At 39.2% G+C, this 19440-nt stretch overlaps 1 protein-coding gene across 1 annotated transcript in view; it reads left to right on the top strand.

The window, feature by feature from the left end:
* FRK (fyn related Src family tyrosine kinase) overlaps nucleotides 1-19004 on the top strand; it is a 315749-nt gene extending 296745 nt beyond the window's left edge. Inside the window, exons 11-15 of the mRNA XM_036317934.1 lie at nucleotides 9928-10051; nucleotides 10849-10912; nucleotides 14097-14306; nucleotides 15774-15934; nucleotides 18933-19004. The gene's annotated coding sequence lies outside the window, so the exon portion shown is untranslated. The remainder of the gene's footprint in view (nucleotides 1-9927; nucleotides 10052-10848; nucleotides 10913-14096; nucleotides 14307-15773; nucleotides 15935-18932) is intronic.
* The last annotated feature ends 436 nt before the right edge of the window (nucleotides 19005-19440 follow it).

The following is a 19440-nucleotide window of genomic DNA, read 5'->3' on the forward strand; positions in this document are numbered from 1 at the left end:
GTGGCTAAACTGTTTCAGTTGTTATTTAGTTCAGGGTCTGACCAGCCTGTTCCCTACAATGACACCCTCTTGAAGAGGAGCAGAGGTGGTTAAAGTATTTTTCTTCAACATGGTGACAAGTGTTTCTGGATGGATATGTTATCTTACACATACAGAAAGCATATTTGGGGTATACAGAATGGTAAATAAATGAAGATGCCCTTTTAGCTGGATGGAAAGACATCCTATTAGGTTGTTTTCATTAAATGGCCGCAATCAAGTGTCACCCCTGGCCTGTTGTTCAGTCACTTTCCAGTCAGGGTCCGTAAGTGATTCCTTAGTGCCATGAAATGCATGTTGAGAGGGTTCCTCTTCACTTTACTGCGGCCTCTCCTCTTGAATTGACAGTACACAGTGCACATCACTGTCACTGTCACAGCATGAGCTGCATATTTTGGGCAAAACCTTTGTTATATGGATATTAGATAACCTAGTCAGTGCTGCATGTTCAGAATTCAATTCTTGGATTTTAGAAAGAATTTTCCCCCTATTAGTTTGTATTGGTTCTTTAAGATCTGCATTAAGCCATATTCAATAAGCCCCATAATTAGTGAATTTTTGGAGAAGGCTAATATAAATAATTTTATCTGATAGTAAATAAACAATGAGGGCTTGGTTAGGGAATGGTCATTATTTTAACATCTTAGGATCCAAGAATTTTTTTTTTAAATGTATTTTATTCATTTTTTTACAGAGAGGAAGGGAGAGGGATAGAGAGTTAGAAACATCAATGAGAGAGAAACATCGATCGGCTGCCTCCTGCACAACCCCCACTGGGGATGTTCCTGCAGCCAAGATACATGCCCTTGACTGGAATTGAACCTGGGACCCTTGAGTCCACAGGCTGATGCTCTATCCACTGAGCCAAACCGGTTAGGCTGGATCCAAGACTTTTTACTTGCCATTAACTTATACATTTTGTGTGTGTAGTGTATGTGAATATGTACATATCTATCTATATAATAGAAAAATATGCTAATTAACCAGGACGCCGTAATGGGTCAACCAGACAGGAGGAGGTTGCACACACAGCGTCAGGGGCAAGGCAGCAGGAGATTCCACGCACCTACACTGGGGGAGGGCCTGATTAGCAGAGGCCACGGCTGCTTCGAGGGCCAGAGAGGGAGGCAGGGCCAGACCAGTGACTGGGCTCCTAGTATCCTATCTAATAAAGAGGAAATATGCAAATTGACCATCACTCTGACACACAAGATGACTGCCTCCATGTGGTCAAAGATGGCCACCACAAGATGGCCAGCAGGGGAGGGCAGTTGTGGGCGATCAGGCTGGCAAAGGAGGGCAGTTGGGGGGACCAGGCCTGCAGGGAAGGGCAGTTGGGGGGGGCAGGCTGGCAGGGGAGGGCAGTTGGGGGGGACCAGGCCTGCAGGGGAGGGCAGTTGGGGGGGGCAGGCTGGCAGGGGAGGGCAGTTACAGACAATCAGACTGGCAGGGGAGCAGTTAGGCATCAATCAGGCTGGCAGGGGAGTGGTTAGGGGGTGATCAGGCAGGCAGGCAGAAGCAGTTAGGGGCAATCAGGCAGGCAGGCAGGCAGGAGAGTGGTTGGGAGCCAACAGTCCTGGATTGTGAGAGGGATGTCCGACTGCCCATTTAGGCCTGAGGGGTCCCAGATTGGAGAAGGTGCAGGCTGAGCTGAGGGACACACACACACACACACACACACACACACACATGTGCACAAATTTTGTGCACTGGGCCTCTAGTATGGTCCCTAGGCCTGGCCTGCAATCAGGGCCACCTTCCCCATCTGCTGGAAGCCAGCCCCCCACCACCACCCACCCCCGATTCCCCATTTGCCATCAGGTGATCAGTGCCTGACAGCCAGGGGAAGGAACTAAGAGGTTGGCTGTTCCCACCCGCTCATGGGCTCCGCCCCCACAGCAGGTGGCCATCAGGCGATCTGAGCCTGCCGGCCAGGGAAAGGAACCAAGAGGTGGTCAGTGAGCCTCATAGTGACTGGTCCAGCAGTCGTTCTGGTCGTTCTGCTCTTAGGCTCAATTTGCATATTACCCTTTTATTATATAGAATATCTCTAAAATGTTGGGTTTGGAAAGGTTCAATGTAATATTTTGAAAAATAAGCATTAACTATATTTTAGAATATTTATAAAAGGAATTCAAGAACTAAAACAGGTAGGTTTCTTAGAGCTTTTTATTCAAGCCCAGGGTAGGAATTTTTATCCAGGGTAGAATTTCCTTCTATGGAGGAAATTAGTAGATCAAAACCATTTTTTTTCCACCCAAGCTTCCACGAAAAGGACTGACTGATAGAGAATGCACAAGCAAGAAGAAGTATGGTCCAGGAAATGCATGTTCCTATGGTCAGAATGATGGAGCTTGGTATCTTAACACATAAGTGGCAGGTACCAGGGGGAAGTGTGGCCAAGCACGGGATATCAAGGACATCCAGCTAGTTTATTGATGGTAGCAGGATGAGGATGTTTCACAGACACACAGAGCAATTAACATTTAGAATCTGAAATTAGGCCACATTCTGGAATGTAGTCAGGCTGACCCATGAAGCAACAGGGAAGTATCATCAGGTTATAAGACTAAGTTATGATAACATGATAGGTGCTAAACTAGTGTGACTGGACAGTACCAGACAGAACTCCAGACTTGATGTGACTCAAAGAGATTACGAAGGTTGTTTCTGAGGAAGGGAAAGATAAAGATCCTCTTCACAATTCTGTGAGCTCCCTTGTGATGTAGGTTGATGGTGGGCCATGCATATTATCTTTGCGTCCCTGGCACCTGCCTCAGTGCCTGACATTCAGTATGTGCCTAAGAAACAATTGTCGTTAAAAGAAATATCAACTTATGGATTCAGATGAATGGTATGAATTTGATCTTGATAAACCAGAGCCAAAGAGGTACATCACATTTGATATACTGAAAAGTTTTGATATAACACATTTTTACAAAAAATCTAAGAGTAAAATAAATTTATTTTGTGAAACAATATTTTTTTAAGTAACTACAAACTTAAAAATTATTCTTATGTTAAAAAAATTGGGCTCTGAGTGTAATAATACTTATAGGCATAAAAGGAAAAATTTATTACAATGGAAAGTTTAAGGATATTATTTATTTTAATGTAATACGTATAATAATTGTCACAAAGTTCAACTATTCTATTGAAAGTAGAGTACTAAAGACAAAGGCTTAGTCTCTCAGTTCTGAGTCCTTGGGAGAAGAAAAACTAGTCTGCATGTAGCCTGCTTCTATCTTGTGTGTCTAACTTTTATCTACGGCATTTAATTTTTTGTCCTTTCTTCTAATTGGGTTTGTTTATCTTGTATGGTATTTCTCTATGGATTATTTAGTGGCTCTGGTGAGGCCTGTTAGGGGTATTTTATTTGTTTGTTTATCATACTTTTGGAAAGCGAAAAGCAGCTATATTCCAACACAGGATACAGTTACCATTAGAAAAGGATGGTTATCACAATATATTTTTTCTTAAAGTATGGATTTTCCCTTAAAGGTTCTGCTTTTTTAAAACTCATAGTTATAAACAATAAGGATAAGCCAACTTTATTCAGATGCTTGTAGAGACATTCCTATTTCTAATTTTGTCTAATATAAATTGAACATAATAAGCACAGGGACTGGAAATCTGCACTTCTGCCTCTCCTTCTATTTGTAGTATGGTTACATTAATCTCTAGCTCGTAAATAGTTATGCACCAGAATCAGCTGACTGACTAATAAATAGTACCGATTGCTTCACTCACTATGATGAAGTACTGTATAGGTGCAGAAGCATAAGGCGATGCTCTGAGTCCATGATACTAACACATACTAATAAAGCCAGAGGACGTTTGCATGGATCTCCTTGACCTAAGCTAACTCATTTGATTTCCTTTCTTTTTTATTTCTTTTCATTTTATTTTTCTCCCTCTATTCAATTTCCTTTATCTGTAAAAGATTAATTTTACAACAGAGTTCCAGTTTCTAGCTGGAACATTCTGTAATTTCAAAAATCTGGAATTTCCATTCACTCTCTCTTTATTGCCTTTTTAATTCTTTACTATTATTATTAGTATTTTACCAAAGGCTTTGACATTCTTTATTATTTATCTTACCAATTCATTTTCTTTCTGTAGAAATAGAGGGGACACTGACCCCTTCAACGCAACTAAGCACAAGTTTGCTCAACTAGTCTCTCAGCAAACGCATACCCTACCTTTGAAGCTCTGCACTCTATTCTGTGGAGTGTTGGAAAGCAAACTGTTCACAATGACGAGAAACGTACATTCCAGTTCTGTGGACTCCATCCTTTTAAAGATGAAGACCTCCTTTTTTATTTCCTTTGAAAACAATTAGTGTTTATTGAATACACTAGAGGCCTGATACATGAAATCCATGCAAGGGGCTCAGCCCTCACAGCCCTGGCTTTGTCTGGAAGGTCATCTGGAAGGTCATTCAGCTGTCCAGTCTAATTAGCATATTATGCTTTTATTATTATAGATACCATGCTCCAGATACATACATACCTTAGCTAAATGCTGTTCTTAATATGCATTATCTCCTGATGTTTTTGACTTGCAGTTTAACAAAAATTGTTGCATGTTCATTTTCTAAAATTGTGGTAAAATAGATATAAAATTTACCTTTTCAAACATTTTTTAACTGTATAGTTCAGTAGAATTAATTTCATTCCCAATCTTGTACAACCAGCACTACTATCTATCTCAAATTTTCTTCTACCCCAAATTTTCATTAACCCAAACAGAAACTCTGTTCTCATTAAGTAATTACTCCCCATTCTCCTCTCCCTCAAGCTCCTGGGAGCTTCCAATGTGCTTTCTGTCTCTGCATTGGGCTATTGTAGGAATTTCAGATAAGTGGGATCATAGAGCATTTGTCTTTTTCTATATGGCTTATTTTACTTAGCATAATTTCTTTAAGACTCATTGATATTGTAGAATATATTGGAACTTTATTATTTTTCATGTCTGAATAGTATTTCATTGTATTTATATACCACATTATGTTTATCCATTCCTCTGTTGATGGTCACTTGGGTTGTGTTCACTCTCCTTTGTATCCTGTTATACTCATATCTTCCTAGTGCTAAGTGCTGAATGAAGCTATCCTCTCTCCATATTTGCCTTCATCTTTATCCTACTCAGAATTAGCTTTCTAAATTCCCCTTTATTCCTGCTTTATGTTCTTTCTGCTAATGACCATCTTAGCATATATGTATAGCTATTTTTTCAGAAGGAATAATTTTAGTGTGCCAGTATGTTCATATAGGCACCTTGATTATTAAATATAAATGATGAACATATCAAAGCCATGATTAGCTCTAACTGGTTTTCTCAGTGGTTACAGTGTCAACCTGTGGGTGAAAGAGTCTCAAGTAAGCTTCCTGGTCAAGGGCACATACTGAGGTTGCAGGTTCTCCAGCCCCAGTAGGGGTGCATGTGGGAAGCAAGCAATCAATGTGTGTGTGTGTGTGTGTGTGTGTGTGTGTGTGTGTGTCCCATATCCCACCCTTCCACTCTCTCTAGAAATCAATGGAAAAATTATCCTTGGGTGATAATTAAAAAAGAAGGAAAGAAAAAAACACACACAAAAACCCCCCACCATGATTAATATTCATTTGAGTTAAATTTCTTCTAGAATTTACTAGTATTGCAGTGAAAATATGAGTGTAAATTATTTCTTCTCAACTCATTATCATTTTCACCCCAAATAATAAAGGTAACTATATAAATATCTTAAAATATTAGCATCAACCCTTAGAGTGATTGCTTAATCTCATTGCTATGTTTATTTTATATAAATGCATTTTTAACATTTTATGAGATTACTAGAGGCCCGGTGCACAAAATTCATGCACTGGGGGATGGGGTTCCCTTAGCCCAGCCTGCCTCTCAGTACGGGAGCCCTCAGTGGATGTCCTACTGATGGCCACAGTCTAGCAGCAGAGGCTCGGAGCAGGTGTCCCATGTGTGTGTGTGTGTGTGTGTGTCCCCACTGGGGGTCTTCCCCCAGCCACACTGGAGGCTCAGAGTAGGCGCTGTGTGTGTGTGTGTGTGTGTGTGTGTGTGTGTGTGTGTGTGTGTCTGTGTCTGCTGGGGGCCTGCCCCCAGCCACACCGTGGAGGCTTGGAGCAGGCGCCCCTCTCTGTTGATCTCTCAGGCTGCTGGCCTCCACTGCATGTTGTACTCTCCCTTGAGCTGTGGCCAGGGTGGGATGCTGCCTGCAGGCTGTGCTTTCCTGCTCACGGATCACCACGGTGACCCAGGAGCAGGTGCACACAGGGGCTGCCTGCAGGCCGGCCTTTCTTCTCTGGGATCGCCGCGGTGACCCAGGAGCAGGCCTTGCTGGGTGCTGCCAACAGGCCATACTTTCCTGCTCACCAATCAGTGGATTGCCAGGGAACCGCGGGGTCAGGCCCTGCTGGGTGCTGCCTGTGGGTGGCACTTTCCTGCTCGCTAATTGCCATGGAGTCCCAGCTGGGGGCGGGGCTTAGGTGGCACACGGGGGTCCCAGCTGGGGGCGGGGCTTAGGCGGTGTGGGGCTTAGGCAGCACACAGGGGTCCCAGCCTAATCCCAGCCAGACCCCATGTGCTGCCTCAGCCCCCCGCTGCCTAAGCCCCACCACCCAGGGCTGCACACAGGGCCAGAATGGCGGCTCGCACTGTCCCGCCCTGCCTGCAGTATGCAAATTAGCCGCCATCTATGTTGGCAGCTTATTTGCATATCGTGCTGATTAGCCCATGGGAGGCGTGGCAAAGGTATGGTCAGTTACCATCTTTGTCTATTATTAGATAGGATTCTAAATATTATACATTTTATTAAATCAAATTGTGACAGAAATAAATAAGGCTGTGCCCCTATGGGAAATTATTCCATAGTGGTTGCAATTCCTATAAACCAGCCGTGGGCAAACTATGGCCCGCGGGCCGGATCCAGCCCATTTGAAATGAATAAAACTAAAAAAAAAAAAGACCGTACCCTTTTATGTAATGATGTTTACTTTGAATTTATATTAGTTCACACAAACACTCCATCCATGCTTTTGTTCCGGCCTTCCGGTCCAGTTTAAGAACCCATTGTGGCCCTTGAGTCAAAAAGTTTGCCCACCCCTGCTATAAACCCTTGTTACCTAACTAAATTTAAATATTTCACTTATATGTGGAATCTAATGAACAAAATAAACAGGTGAACAAAATAGAACTAGAGGCATGGATACATGGAACAGACTGACAGCTGTCAGAGGGGAAGGGTATGTGGGGGAGGAGAAGATTGGATGGAAAGAAGGTGAAGAGATTAGCCAAAGAACATATATGTGTAACCCATAGACACAGACAACTATGAGGTGATGGCCAGAGGGGGCACTGAGGTTGGGTGGAGGTGAGCTAAGTGGGGGGAAATGGAGACATCTATAATAGTGTCAACAATAGAAATAACGTTAATAAAAGATTTCTACTACTGATCAGTTATTAGTAAATTGGGTTTAGAAAAGAAGTATTCCATATACTTTATTCTTGGGAGAAAAAATACTTTAGACCAGAAACATCAGTGAGTTAAATTTAATGCGGACATTTGTGGCAATAATGATGGAGGGTCAAGGTCTCTAAAATGCCACATGCTGGCTATTTTCCATTCTCTTTAATTTACGCGAGAAGGCTTAAAAAGCTGTGGCAAGCTGCTCCAAAGAAAAGAGCATCACTGCTAAACCAAAGCTAATGCAAAATTACTTGAAAACTAGAGAGTTGTTCTTTTTAGCACACAATAATGGGGGAATGCAGAGCTTTTATGTATGAAAATATAAGCTTCTCTATAAAGGATTTCCCCCTCCTTACTGTTCAGATCGAGTACACCCAATTCATTTTTATTCAGTCCACAATTGTTAGGGCTTTGCAGATGATTTGGTCATATGAAAGCACAGTGAAAAGAAATGACATTAAAAACAATTCTATGTTAACAAGAACAGGCTGGCTTTAGTTTAACATTTCTTCTATTTCCATTTATTTTGTGTATTGACATGCATAAAAACCTATTCAAATGGTATCTTTAAGAATCTTTGAGTGAATAAAGTAAGAGAAGGAAGGAGAGTTTAAGCTACTATGAATTGTAGTTGGAAATCTGATGCCTGGGAATGTCTATATGTGTTAGGGGATCCAGCACAAAGGGCTAAAGTTAGTCCATCCTTTTGTTGTATTCATAATCAATACTGATTTCTGTGGTTTCATTGATCTGGCCACAATTCACACTGTGTCTTAGCTTGGAAAGACCCAGCACTTTATATCACCTTGCACAAAGAAGATGGTCACTAAATGTTTCTGAAAGGACAAGATGAAAGTAAGCTGTTTTCATGTCATTTCCCAGAAAAAATATGTCCAAATGGTACTCTACAATCCAATGCCATTTGGATGATTTTTTCTCTTTTTTAAATTTTTTAACTTGATTTCAGAGAGGAAGGGAGAGGTATAGAGAGATAGAAACATCAGTGATGAAAGAGAATCATTGATTGGCTGCCTCCTGCCTGCCCCCTACTGGGGATTGAACCTGCAACCCAGGCATGTGCCCTTGACTGGAATCGAACCTGGGACCCTTCAGTCCGCAGGCCAAAGCTCTATCCACTGAGCCAAACCAGCTAGGGTGGATGATTCATTCTCTTGACTTCTTTTTTTAAAAAAGTGAAATAAAGCACAAAGCAACATCAACATACTTTCACACTGCTGTGTGGATGTTCAGCAAATGTCAATGCAAAAACAGAAATACTGTGTTTCTGAGTTAATTCAACTATGTCTATTGTTCATGATAAAATATGTAGAGCAGGAGTTATGAATTGGGGTCCATGACCCCCATGACTTCACTGCAGGACAGGGGGTGCTTCAGGGAGTCTGTGATGACTCTGAAATGATAGGCAAATTTTGGAGTGTAATTTTCTGGAATGATAAGACTTTATAATGTTTTGTTTACAACTGTTCTCATCATCTTATGCATTTTTACTCACTTGATCCTCATGACAACCCTAGGCTGTAAGTGTTCCCACTATCCTCGTATGATAGATGAAAAAAATAACATACAAAGATTTCATGTAATTTGCCTAGAGTATCACAATTACTATTGGTCAAGCCAGCATTTGTACCCAGAAGTCTGGCTCCCAGGTCTGTTAGTCAGCACACACACTGTGCTGCCTTTTGATAAGGAATATGTTTATAACTTCTCTATTGTGGTAGAGAAGCCAACCAGTTCACAGAAATGCTGCTTTCATTAGAGATGCTATTGCTTCAAGTTCTGGGGGTTTGCTAAGGAAAACAAGAGGTGGCCACCTGTGAACATTTGTAAGGTCTGCTGATACATATCTCAAACATTTATTTATTTAGTCTGGCCACCTAGAGTGTCATATTGCACACTGCTTATAACAAAAATAGATAAAAATGATAAGAATCAAGATTCTCACAATACGGTTAAAATGAATTGAGTGAAATCTGGGAGAAAGTTAAATTTAAGTAGAGACCACAGAGTAAGTAAAATACATTTACCTAAACTGAGCCTAGAATTTCTGTTGATCAAAGCAAAATGCAAGATATGATTAGTTACATGATTCACATTGTCCTAAAAAAAAATCACTTCTTCAAAGGGAACAATATGTTACTTGGTTTGAAGTCAGTGATATACTTTCTGTATGAGCACGTAGTGAACATTTTTAATAGTAGCATCTCTCTAAATGTAATAGCTGCTGTGATAGGCTAAATTGTGTGCCCCCCAAATTTATAGATTTAAGTCCTGACCCCAGTGCTTACAGATGTGACTGTATTTGGAGATAGGACCTTCAAAGAAATAGTTAAGGTTAAATCAAGCCATATGAGTGAGCCCTAATCCAATATGTGTCCTTATAAAAACAGGAGGTTAGGAGAGATCCATGTGAGAGCACAAGGGGAAGACAGCCATGTACAAGCCAAGGAGAGAAGCCTCAGAAGAAACCAAACCTGCAGACCCTTTGATCTTGGACTTCAAGCCTCCAGAATTGTAAGAAAAAATATATATTTTTTGTTGTTGTTTAAGCCACGCATAGATGACTAAAATTTGTATAGCAATTGGATTCATTTAATAATGATGAACAAAAATTTTGCACACTTTTTTTTCCTTTAAATATTTCACGTAAAATATAATGTCCAAGTATTCAAATACAATTGTATCTTTACTTGATATTTCTGGTAACTTTATGATCCTATGCAGTGTTGGTGTGATTAATCAGTCATTGCTTTATGGTATTAGAAGTTGCAGCCAGCCTAGCCTGTGTGGCTCAGTGGGTGAGCATTGGCCTATGAACCAGTAAGTAACTGGTTGGATTCCCAGTCAGAGCACATGCCTGGGTTGTGGGGTTGATCCAAATTGTGGGGTGTGCAGGAGGCAGCAATCAATGATTCTCTTTCATTATTGATGTTTCTATCTTTCTCTCCATCTCCCTTCTTCTCTGAAATCAATAAAAATATATATATTTTTAAAAGTTGCAACCATTCATGTAATAATTTCTTAGTAATAATAAACATGCACCTTTATTTGCCTTTTTTGGGATATTCTGTAAATATTTTTTGTTGGAATGAGCAATTAAGCAATATCTTATAATCACCCCCACCCTGGAATGCCTTGGACTTTCCTAAGAACCAAATAAATCAGCAAGTCCTCAGATGAATAGTGAAAATAAAAGATAAGAGTATTTTGACATAGTGATTTAAAGTCTTTACATTGCTCACTGTAGATTTCATACAATACAAATACTGCAGTCCTGAAACTTTACATATTTAAAATACCTTACATTTCAGACTGTCATCGAGGAAGCCGCTTGAGAGTTAAGAAAATCCTCATCCCTTTGCTGCACTTGATAAGGTAATATTGCTCTCTTCTCTATCACTGCAGCCTATGCTGCCCTTTGTGGTTAATGTCCAGTCAACAATCGAGGAGCCCTGCACATTAGAACCTTTGGCTGTCCTTCAACAGCATCACAGGTGATGTGAAAGCACACATATGGGCCAGAAAAAAATTCCAGTAGGAGGGAATCTGGACTCACCAGAAAGTGTTGCACAAATATTCACGTGTGGTAATTAAGTCATGTACCACAGGCAAAGTATGTTTCCTCAGATTACTATCTAAAACATTTATGTAATTTTGTTGAGTGTCCACTGTGGCTTGTCTATTGAACTGAAAAGCAGGTCTAGGAGGGAGGAGCAGTGAACATTAGGCTGAGGGGAAAAGTGGACATTTGCCTGGGCAACTGGGATGAGAGCTGGGGTGGGTGGTAATAAAAGGAGAGAGAACAAGGAGAATGTAGAGGACAGCACTGTGACTTTATCCGACAGTGGTCACATGGCCCTTGTCGAGCACGCTGGATCTGGTCAGAAGTCAGAGAGACACAGACCATATTAGAGGAACTTTGGGTCATCAGGTGCATGCAAATGTGCCATGAGGACTACACTGCATTCTTAAGCCATCAGGACAGAGAATCCATAGGTACTACTGGTCTCCCAGAGAGGCCCTTCCTGAGAAGTTGCCACCCTCCAGGTCTTCTCAGGCAAGGATGTCAGTGAAGTTTGTCACAGGAGAAAAGTAGGAGATCAAGAGAGCTCAGTTGAGACACTCCTGGCATTCTAGAAGTCAGTGAAACTGAGGGGTGGTATAGACTAGAGTCTCCATTATGTTAATGAAGACCACATCAAGCGAAATTGGTCTGTTAGTGTGAATGTAACCCCTGTGAGGAAAGCCTGCTTACTCATCAGATTTGGCCTCACTGTCCCTTCCTCAGGGAAGCCTTCTCAGAATCCCCAGGCTAGATGGGGTCTCCTAGGTACATTCTTAGTGTTGTTTTATTTCTTGATACTTATTAGAATTTGATTAATGCTTTGGTTAATAGTTTCTCCTTAATGTTAGTCTCTCTATTAGCCTGTAAGCTTCAAGAGGGAAAGGACTACAGGCTTGAAACATAGTAGGTGCTTAATGTTTATTATATAAACAAATGAACAATGGGTGAATAAATGCCACTCTTTGCATAAGCAGTTCCATGTAAAATTTATTACTTCTTTACTGAATATTAATTAGCTTTTAGAAAACCTGGTAGAAATTTCTCTGGGTACTTCTTCTCTCATAGATTTTATGTTAGTTTTTGGGCTCATACTCATGGTGGAAAGAGGCAATTTGCACTGAAGAAATAGTGTCACTATAATATACAATTACAAAATAACTGATAGAAACAGTGAGGAAATTCAATCAACAGATTAATTTGAAGGAATGATGCCAGACAGCCAGTTGGTTTGATTTTTACCCCTCACTGAATTGACTTAATTAACAGCTCGTTTTCATACTGGGTAGCTGTCTCTATGTCTATTGAAACACAGGATTATATTACAGTAAGCAAATAGTCTCCCCAGAGAAGTAGAGTTTGACTGTCCTACTATTCCATGTACCTCTGATTAGAATGTCTGTTTTTTTAAATATCACATGACTTAGTGATTTTATTCTTGGTACCCTAAAATTTATCAATTTAAATGTGTACACATTGAACCTAGAATATCTTGTTTTTAAATTTTAACACATATGTATGTTTTACAATTAACTTCTGCAACTCTGGATATTTCAAGAATTTATAAGTAGACAGCAATGAGTTTTGAAGAATTCTCTTAATTTCTGATGGCCTTATAAAACTTGATGCATTAAGCTGTGCTTGTCTATGAAATATTATGTGATAAAAATTATTTTCTCCATGTTATTTTTATATTATTTTTATACCTCTTTTTTGTTAGATCTGATATTTAAGAATGATTTCACTAACATAATATAGGTCTTACTTCCCCTAAAGTTATAACAAAAATGTACTAAGGTCACTTTATTCATCCTCTGCTGATGATTTTAGCGCTATTGATTTATAAGTTTGTGGTGTTTTAAAACAGCATGGGGTTCTATTTTCCTCTTATCATAAATGAGTATGAGGTCGTGTAGCAGGGGCTGACAATTCTGCAGATTGCCAGGTTTATAGGTATAGTTCATGCAGGTAATATAAATGAAGGCAGCCAGGAAACAGAGCACTTGCCTTTTTATTTTATTTTTTTAAAGAAATGTATCTTTATTATTAAAAGTATTACAGATATCCCTTTTTCCCCCTATTGATCCCCTCTACCCAATACCCGCCCCTCTCCCAGGCCTTCACCACACTATTGTCTATGTTCATGGGCTATGCATATATTCATATAAGCTCTTTGGTTAATCTTTCCCCCTACCCCTCTTACCCACTACCCTTCCCTCTGAGATTCCTCAGTCTGTTCTATGCTTCCATGTCTCTGGATCTATTTTTTCCCACTTTATTTTATTCATTAGATTCCACATACAAGTATGATCATGCGATACTTGTCTTTCTCTGACTGGCTTATTTCGCTTTGTATAATACTCTCCCTCCATGCTGTCTCAAAGGGTAAGAGACCCTTATTTTTTACAGGCACGTAGTATCCCATTGTGAAAATGTACCACAGCTTTTCTACCCACTCATCTACTAATGGGCACTTGGGCTGTTTCCAAATCTTAGCCAGTTAAAGCATTTATCTTAAAGACCATCAAATTCTAAATATTCAATAAATAGTGCTTGTGAATAGTAAGACTAGCACAATAACTATTAATGGTAAAACTAGAAAAACTAAGTTGGATTGAGCTTCAGCTCTGAATTGATCAAGATTTCTTAAAACAAAATATCTAACTATATACCCTGACCTAGTGTGGGCACTACGTATGCTCACATACATATTATAAAAAAAAAGTGTTACCAGAATTTCTAGAGAAATATAGATCAAAACTAGACCACAAAAAAAAAAAAAAAAACAGAAAGAGTAATGACAATGAAGCATATTTTTTGCGAATTCTGTAAACTTCTACCTCAGAAATAAGGTGCCTAGATCATACTATTCCATTGAAATACATTTGTTATTTGCCCATGATTGGCTCCCTCAAGGGCCTTTCTGAGTGACTGAGACTAATCTGATGAGTTGAGGTTCTAATGGCATGAAATTGCTTAATGTTTTATCTCTTCTAGGTAGCTTTTGCATTTTAACCCAGGCCTTTAATGCCTTAGCCCAGTGGAGTGTGTAATAAGATTAGGATGACCAGACACAGGGCCTTGCACTGAAAGAATGCAGCAGTCAATGTCTGTGGATAAATGTGAACATTTCAGGTACTAGTAAGGCCTGGGACAAAACACTTTTGAGAAGGAAGACGTTTTAACCCCCTTCAAATCTATGTTTGGGTACGTACTAGTTAGAACGCTAAACTAAGTTGAATATATTATGTCAAAAATAATTAATAATTTGATGTTTTTGAAATGTTTCTAATCAGCAGTGTTGGAATTACACAGGCAGATTATTAGAAGGGGGAAAAAGGATTAATGAGATAATCTCTTTGTTAAGCTCCTCTTTATGGTGATATTTTGTGCTTTTTCTAACCCCTTTAGCATAATCTTAGAATGAAGGTCTCATTAGCTTTAACAAGCATTATTCTCAATTGTAAGACCTCTCTCTTCCAAAAGAACCCCAAGATATTTTGGAGTTCTTAGGGGATGCCACCCAGGTGCTCCCAAATTCATCCTCTGAGCCTTAGACATTAACCTTCTCTTCTGCTCTAGCTTTTGCCCTGCTGCTAAGGCCCAGCTAGCCGTGAAGCGGTGTCTCACTCTGTCTTCTAGCAGCCTACATCCCACTGGGAAGCATTACTTTTATTGTGCACCAAGTAGCTTAATTGGGTACTGCAGTCACCTCCGTGCCCCGTCTGTATCTCCTGTGGGCACAGTATCTTGGACAGGCATTGCTCACATCACTGCTCTGAATTGGGGCTCAGTGTTCCAGTTCTCTTTGGAGTCATTGGACCTGTGATGTGGGGTTACCTTCTCAGCAGAGACAGACAACAGGTAGATCACTTCTCTCTTTGCTGTTCTACTTTGTGCTCCAAAGCACAAAGAGTTTTAGATAAAATAATTCCCTCCATTTTCATTAAGGCCCTCTTCTCCTCGAGTCCGTATAAGCATAAATTGAGGAATGCACTCAAGTGAGGAATCATGTCTTATTTAGAATAGATAATTTTTTTTAACAACAAAGGGTTTGTTTTGAGCACCTCTGTGCACCTGACTTTTCTTTCTTTAGGAAATGTTGTCTCTCTGAAAGCTACCTGTCACACAGCACCCGGGCAGCTGCTCTGCTGACCGACAGACACAACCACACCCTGGCGTGGGCAGTTTGTAGGTCAACCAGGCTGATGCACATCTTCAATTGTGATTTTTATGAGGACCAGAATTGGTCTCTGGACTTAGATTTTCTAATTTGTAATTGTTTAACCAGAGAGAACTTGGGGTAGTGTGGCTCTAGAAAACCAGAATTTTTCCCTCCATTTAACAATATCTATATAGAATTATTTCCTACACTTTGCTGCAAATGTTCAAGTATACAATGAACAGCAAAATAAAATTATGTTCCTAAAATGTATGAATTCCAAGACCAGGCATAGAACTTTAATGGAGAAGATAAAAGACCCAAATGAGTCATTTTAATATTTTTCAAGTGTGAATCAAAATAGAATCTGAAAGCCATCTAAGACCTTATGTTCTAATTGGTGAAACAAAACAAAACAGAACAAACCTCTGTACTGTTTTGTGATAGATATTGATTGCCTACCTAACGGGCATTCAATCTTTATCCATGTATTAAATCCCCATCTTTTTCAGTGGTAAAGGACCAGACCCAAGGAAAAAATTGCTCTCAGTTACTCATGCCTACTCCATCCCCTTTGGCAATGATTGGCTAAGGATAAGCATATAATTCAATCTAAGGAGATAAAAGGAAAACTCAGAAGTCATTTGGGAATTTTTTTTCTTCCTTATTAAAGGTGAGTTGCATATGAGTAAGGCTCATCCTTAGTGCCCTGACAGCATTCATGCTTTCTGTATTTAGAAGTGGACATGTCATGATCAAGTATTTGGAACTATAGCAGCCAATTAGGGTTACATGATATAGGTCTAGAGTACCGATTAGACCCAACTGCTGAAAGATTCCTCCAAATTTCATTTTAAATGAACAGGTCAACCTGAAGGCCAAATCCAGTCCACTACCTGCATTTATAAATAAAGTTTTATTGGAACAAAGTTACTGCATTCATTTATGTATTGTCTATCGCTACTTTCACTACAATAGCAGAGTTAAGTACTTGTGACAGAGGCTGCAAAGCTTGAAGTATTTAGCATCTGCCTCTTTACATAAAACTAGACAAACTCCTATATTGAGTCAGTATTACTAGAATTTTCTATCATTGTCACTTCAATGAAGTGATAAAACCTAACTATGAACATTTACATTTACTGAACTAACAACCACATTTTATACCTTATATACCTGTTACACCTTGATAAATTCTTCTCTAAATGAAAAGCACATTTAAAAAAAAAAATATATATATATATATATATATATATATATATATATATATATATATATATATATACACACACACATATCTCAAGTATTTAGGAGCTTACATCTATGTTTTAATTCATCTACAAAACTCCAGCCAATATGTTGCACTGAAATGAGATCATCATCTTAATTTAGCCTAGTAGGATTTAAAATAACTTGACATTTTCCCCCCCAAATGTAATGTTTAATGGCAATGGTTTAAGGGCCCGAGCTATTGAGTGAAGCACTATTGTCATAGCTATTTCAAAGTGACATTTATGCAAACTATGTAAAACATTCAGAGTCACTAAATAGCATCCCATGTCCACCCATTTATCCTTCCTTAATCATGTAACAAAAGAACTAATCATGACAAAGTCCCAGTTTCAAAAAAGATTGCCTTTATAGCAGACTGCCCTGGAGCGTAAGTAAGTCAGATGGCTGCATACTCTGAAAAGGGCTTAACACCAGATGCTATACCTAGGAACTAAAGAGTTGTGTAGTGGAATGAGCCTGTGATATTTCCTGGGGGGATTATTTCATATGAAAATAATTAGGGTTTAATGTCTCTCTCTTGTTTCCTAATGCATATGACACAGAAATATACATTTAAGATGAACGATATTAATGTGATAGGCATACTGCAGAATGGGGACTTATCCTTTTCTCTCCTGCGATTGTAGAAGGGTAGAGTATAGATAGCATGTTGGGCCACCTCCCTCCATGCATGGCCTTCCTCTGCTTAATCTCACTTCCACCCTTTATGATTAAACTGTATTGAAAGATTTCTTCCATGATTTGAGAAGATTGTTTTTCTAATATTTACTTTAATATGAAAGAAGGGTATGCTCATTCATCATCAGAAATGTTGTTAAAAACAGCACTTCTTATCAACTGTTGATGATGAATGAGAAGTTCTTTTCTTAGTATGGGAGAGAATATTACACACATCTTCTTGAGCCTTACCGCAGATCTCTCTTAATAAAATTCAGCTCATCGGTTTGATGAATAAAAATATGTCTTCAGTCATAAAAGGTATTGTGACAATGGAAAATGGTTCAGAGAAGAACTTTTTTCCACTGTGCTTAGACTTAAAGTAGATAACAGGCATAGATAAAATCATATTTGTTTTTAACAGAAAAAAATTCAGGCTGATAACATTTGTTTTAAGTGGACAGCCTGTCATCACATGGCATCTGACATTTATTTGCTATCAATTGAATGTGTGAATAGTTCTAGATATTGGAAGAAGTGACAATGGAAAAGAAACCAACAAACAATATTCTTATGGGAGCTAGAATAAGGTAGAGTAAGTGTTAAATAAAAAATAGTGCCATGTCCATTGAAATGACTATATTCATGAAGTCCTTCAGCAGTTACTGAGCACCTGCTATATATTGGACCCCTTTGGACCCAGAGGTGCAGCTGTGCAGAGCAATGTTCTTGCTGTTATGGAACTAACATTTAACTTTTCCCAGAGGTCTTCCATTTGTCACTTGAGAATCTAGCCAATAAATTAAATAATATCTTCAAACATCAAAAAATTCTTTGTAAGTTGGCAAAACTATGCCTTTTTGTTTTTATTAAATGTTATTTCAGCCTGGATGGTGTGGCTCAACAGTTGAGTGTCAACCCAGGAACCTAGAGGTCACCAGTTCGACCCAGGAACCAAGAAGTCCCGGTCAGGGCACATGCCCAATTTGCGGGCTTGATCCCCAGTAGGGTGCATGCAGAAGGCAGCCAACCAATGATGTTTCTCTCCTCGATGTCTCTCTCTCTCTCTCTCTCTCTCTCTCTCTCTCTCTCTCTCTCTCTCTCTCTCCCTTTCTCTCTCTCTCTCCCTTTCTCTCTCTCTCTCTGAAAAAAAAAAAGTTATTCCATTATCTGGAGGAAAAAAGTGATGAGGAACAAAGTTGAATTAAAGACTATAGTTTAATAATTTCACTGCTGCTAGGTCATCCTAACATAAGGATCTAGAAAACTGATCTGGAGCTTTAAATGCATTAGTACTTCATGAATAAATTCCGTGCCAGAATCTTTAAACATAACAGTAGGTCAGTGCTTCATCATTCATTCAACTGATCTCCCAGTGTTATTATTTTGCAGATCAGGTGTGCAGTTGGCAGACAACCATCACAAAGCTAAGTTAATATATGATGCAGTTGGAGTAAGTGAAAGCAGTCATTATAGCACTGCGCTGCACACCTTCCAGGGCCACCAACACTGGCCTAGGGGAAAGACTGAGTGTCAATTTACTGTTCTCTCTAAAGATCGGGGTCATGAACTGAAAATCTCAGACATATTTCTGTCAGCTAAGCAAAAATGCTTGAAAGTATAGGAGGCAGAATAGTTGAATGTTGTTAAACTTGCTGGGAAATTTTAGGCAATTCTAATTTTCTTTAGAGTCAACCAACAAGATCCTTTGTGGTGCCTAGGGACAACATGAGATCATCCTCTTCAGTGTCCATTGTGTCTTGCCTGTTTCCACTTCCTATAGTGCCATTTGGTTGGATGTACATGTTGCCTAGAATCTTCACAGGTACAGCATTTTGTCTTAAAAACCTATTCTTGCAACAAGGAAATAGTACAGGTTTAAAATAAAGGTTGTAATGAAACTTTTAGTGTGGTAGGAGTCCACTTGGATATATTATCAAATTTCTTCCCAGGAGCTATACAATTTCTGTAATAAAAAGGAAAGGAAAAAAAGAAAAACAACCCAAAGGATATATTGAATGCAAATAATTAAATGAACAATTATAAAAAGGTATATAACTTTGCATTGTCATGATTTACTTTTAAAACCTCGAGAATATTTATGAGGGATTTCTATTTATGTGACTAAGCCTTTATATGGCTTATGTTGTGAATAATAAATGAAAGTTTGTCTGGACTCATATGGTAGCATATGAAAATATGTAAAGTTCTATTAATCTAAATGTAATA

This window comes from Myotis myotis, unplaced genomic scaffold (assembly GCF_014108235.1).
Source record: "Myotis myotis isolate mMyoMyo1 unplaced genomic scaffold, mMyoMyo1.p scaffold_m19_p_7, whole genome shotgun sequence".
Lineage (NCBI taxonomy): Eukaryota > Metazoa > Chordata > Mammalia > Chiroptera > Vespertilionidae > Myotis > Myotis myotis.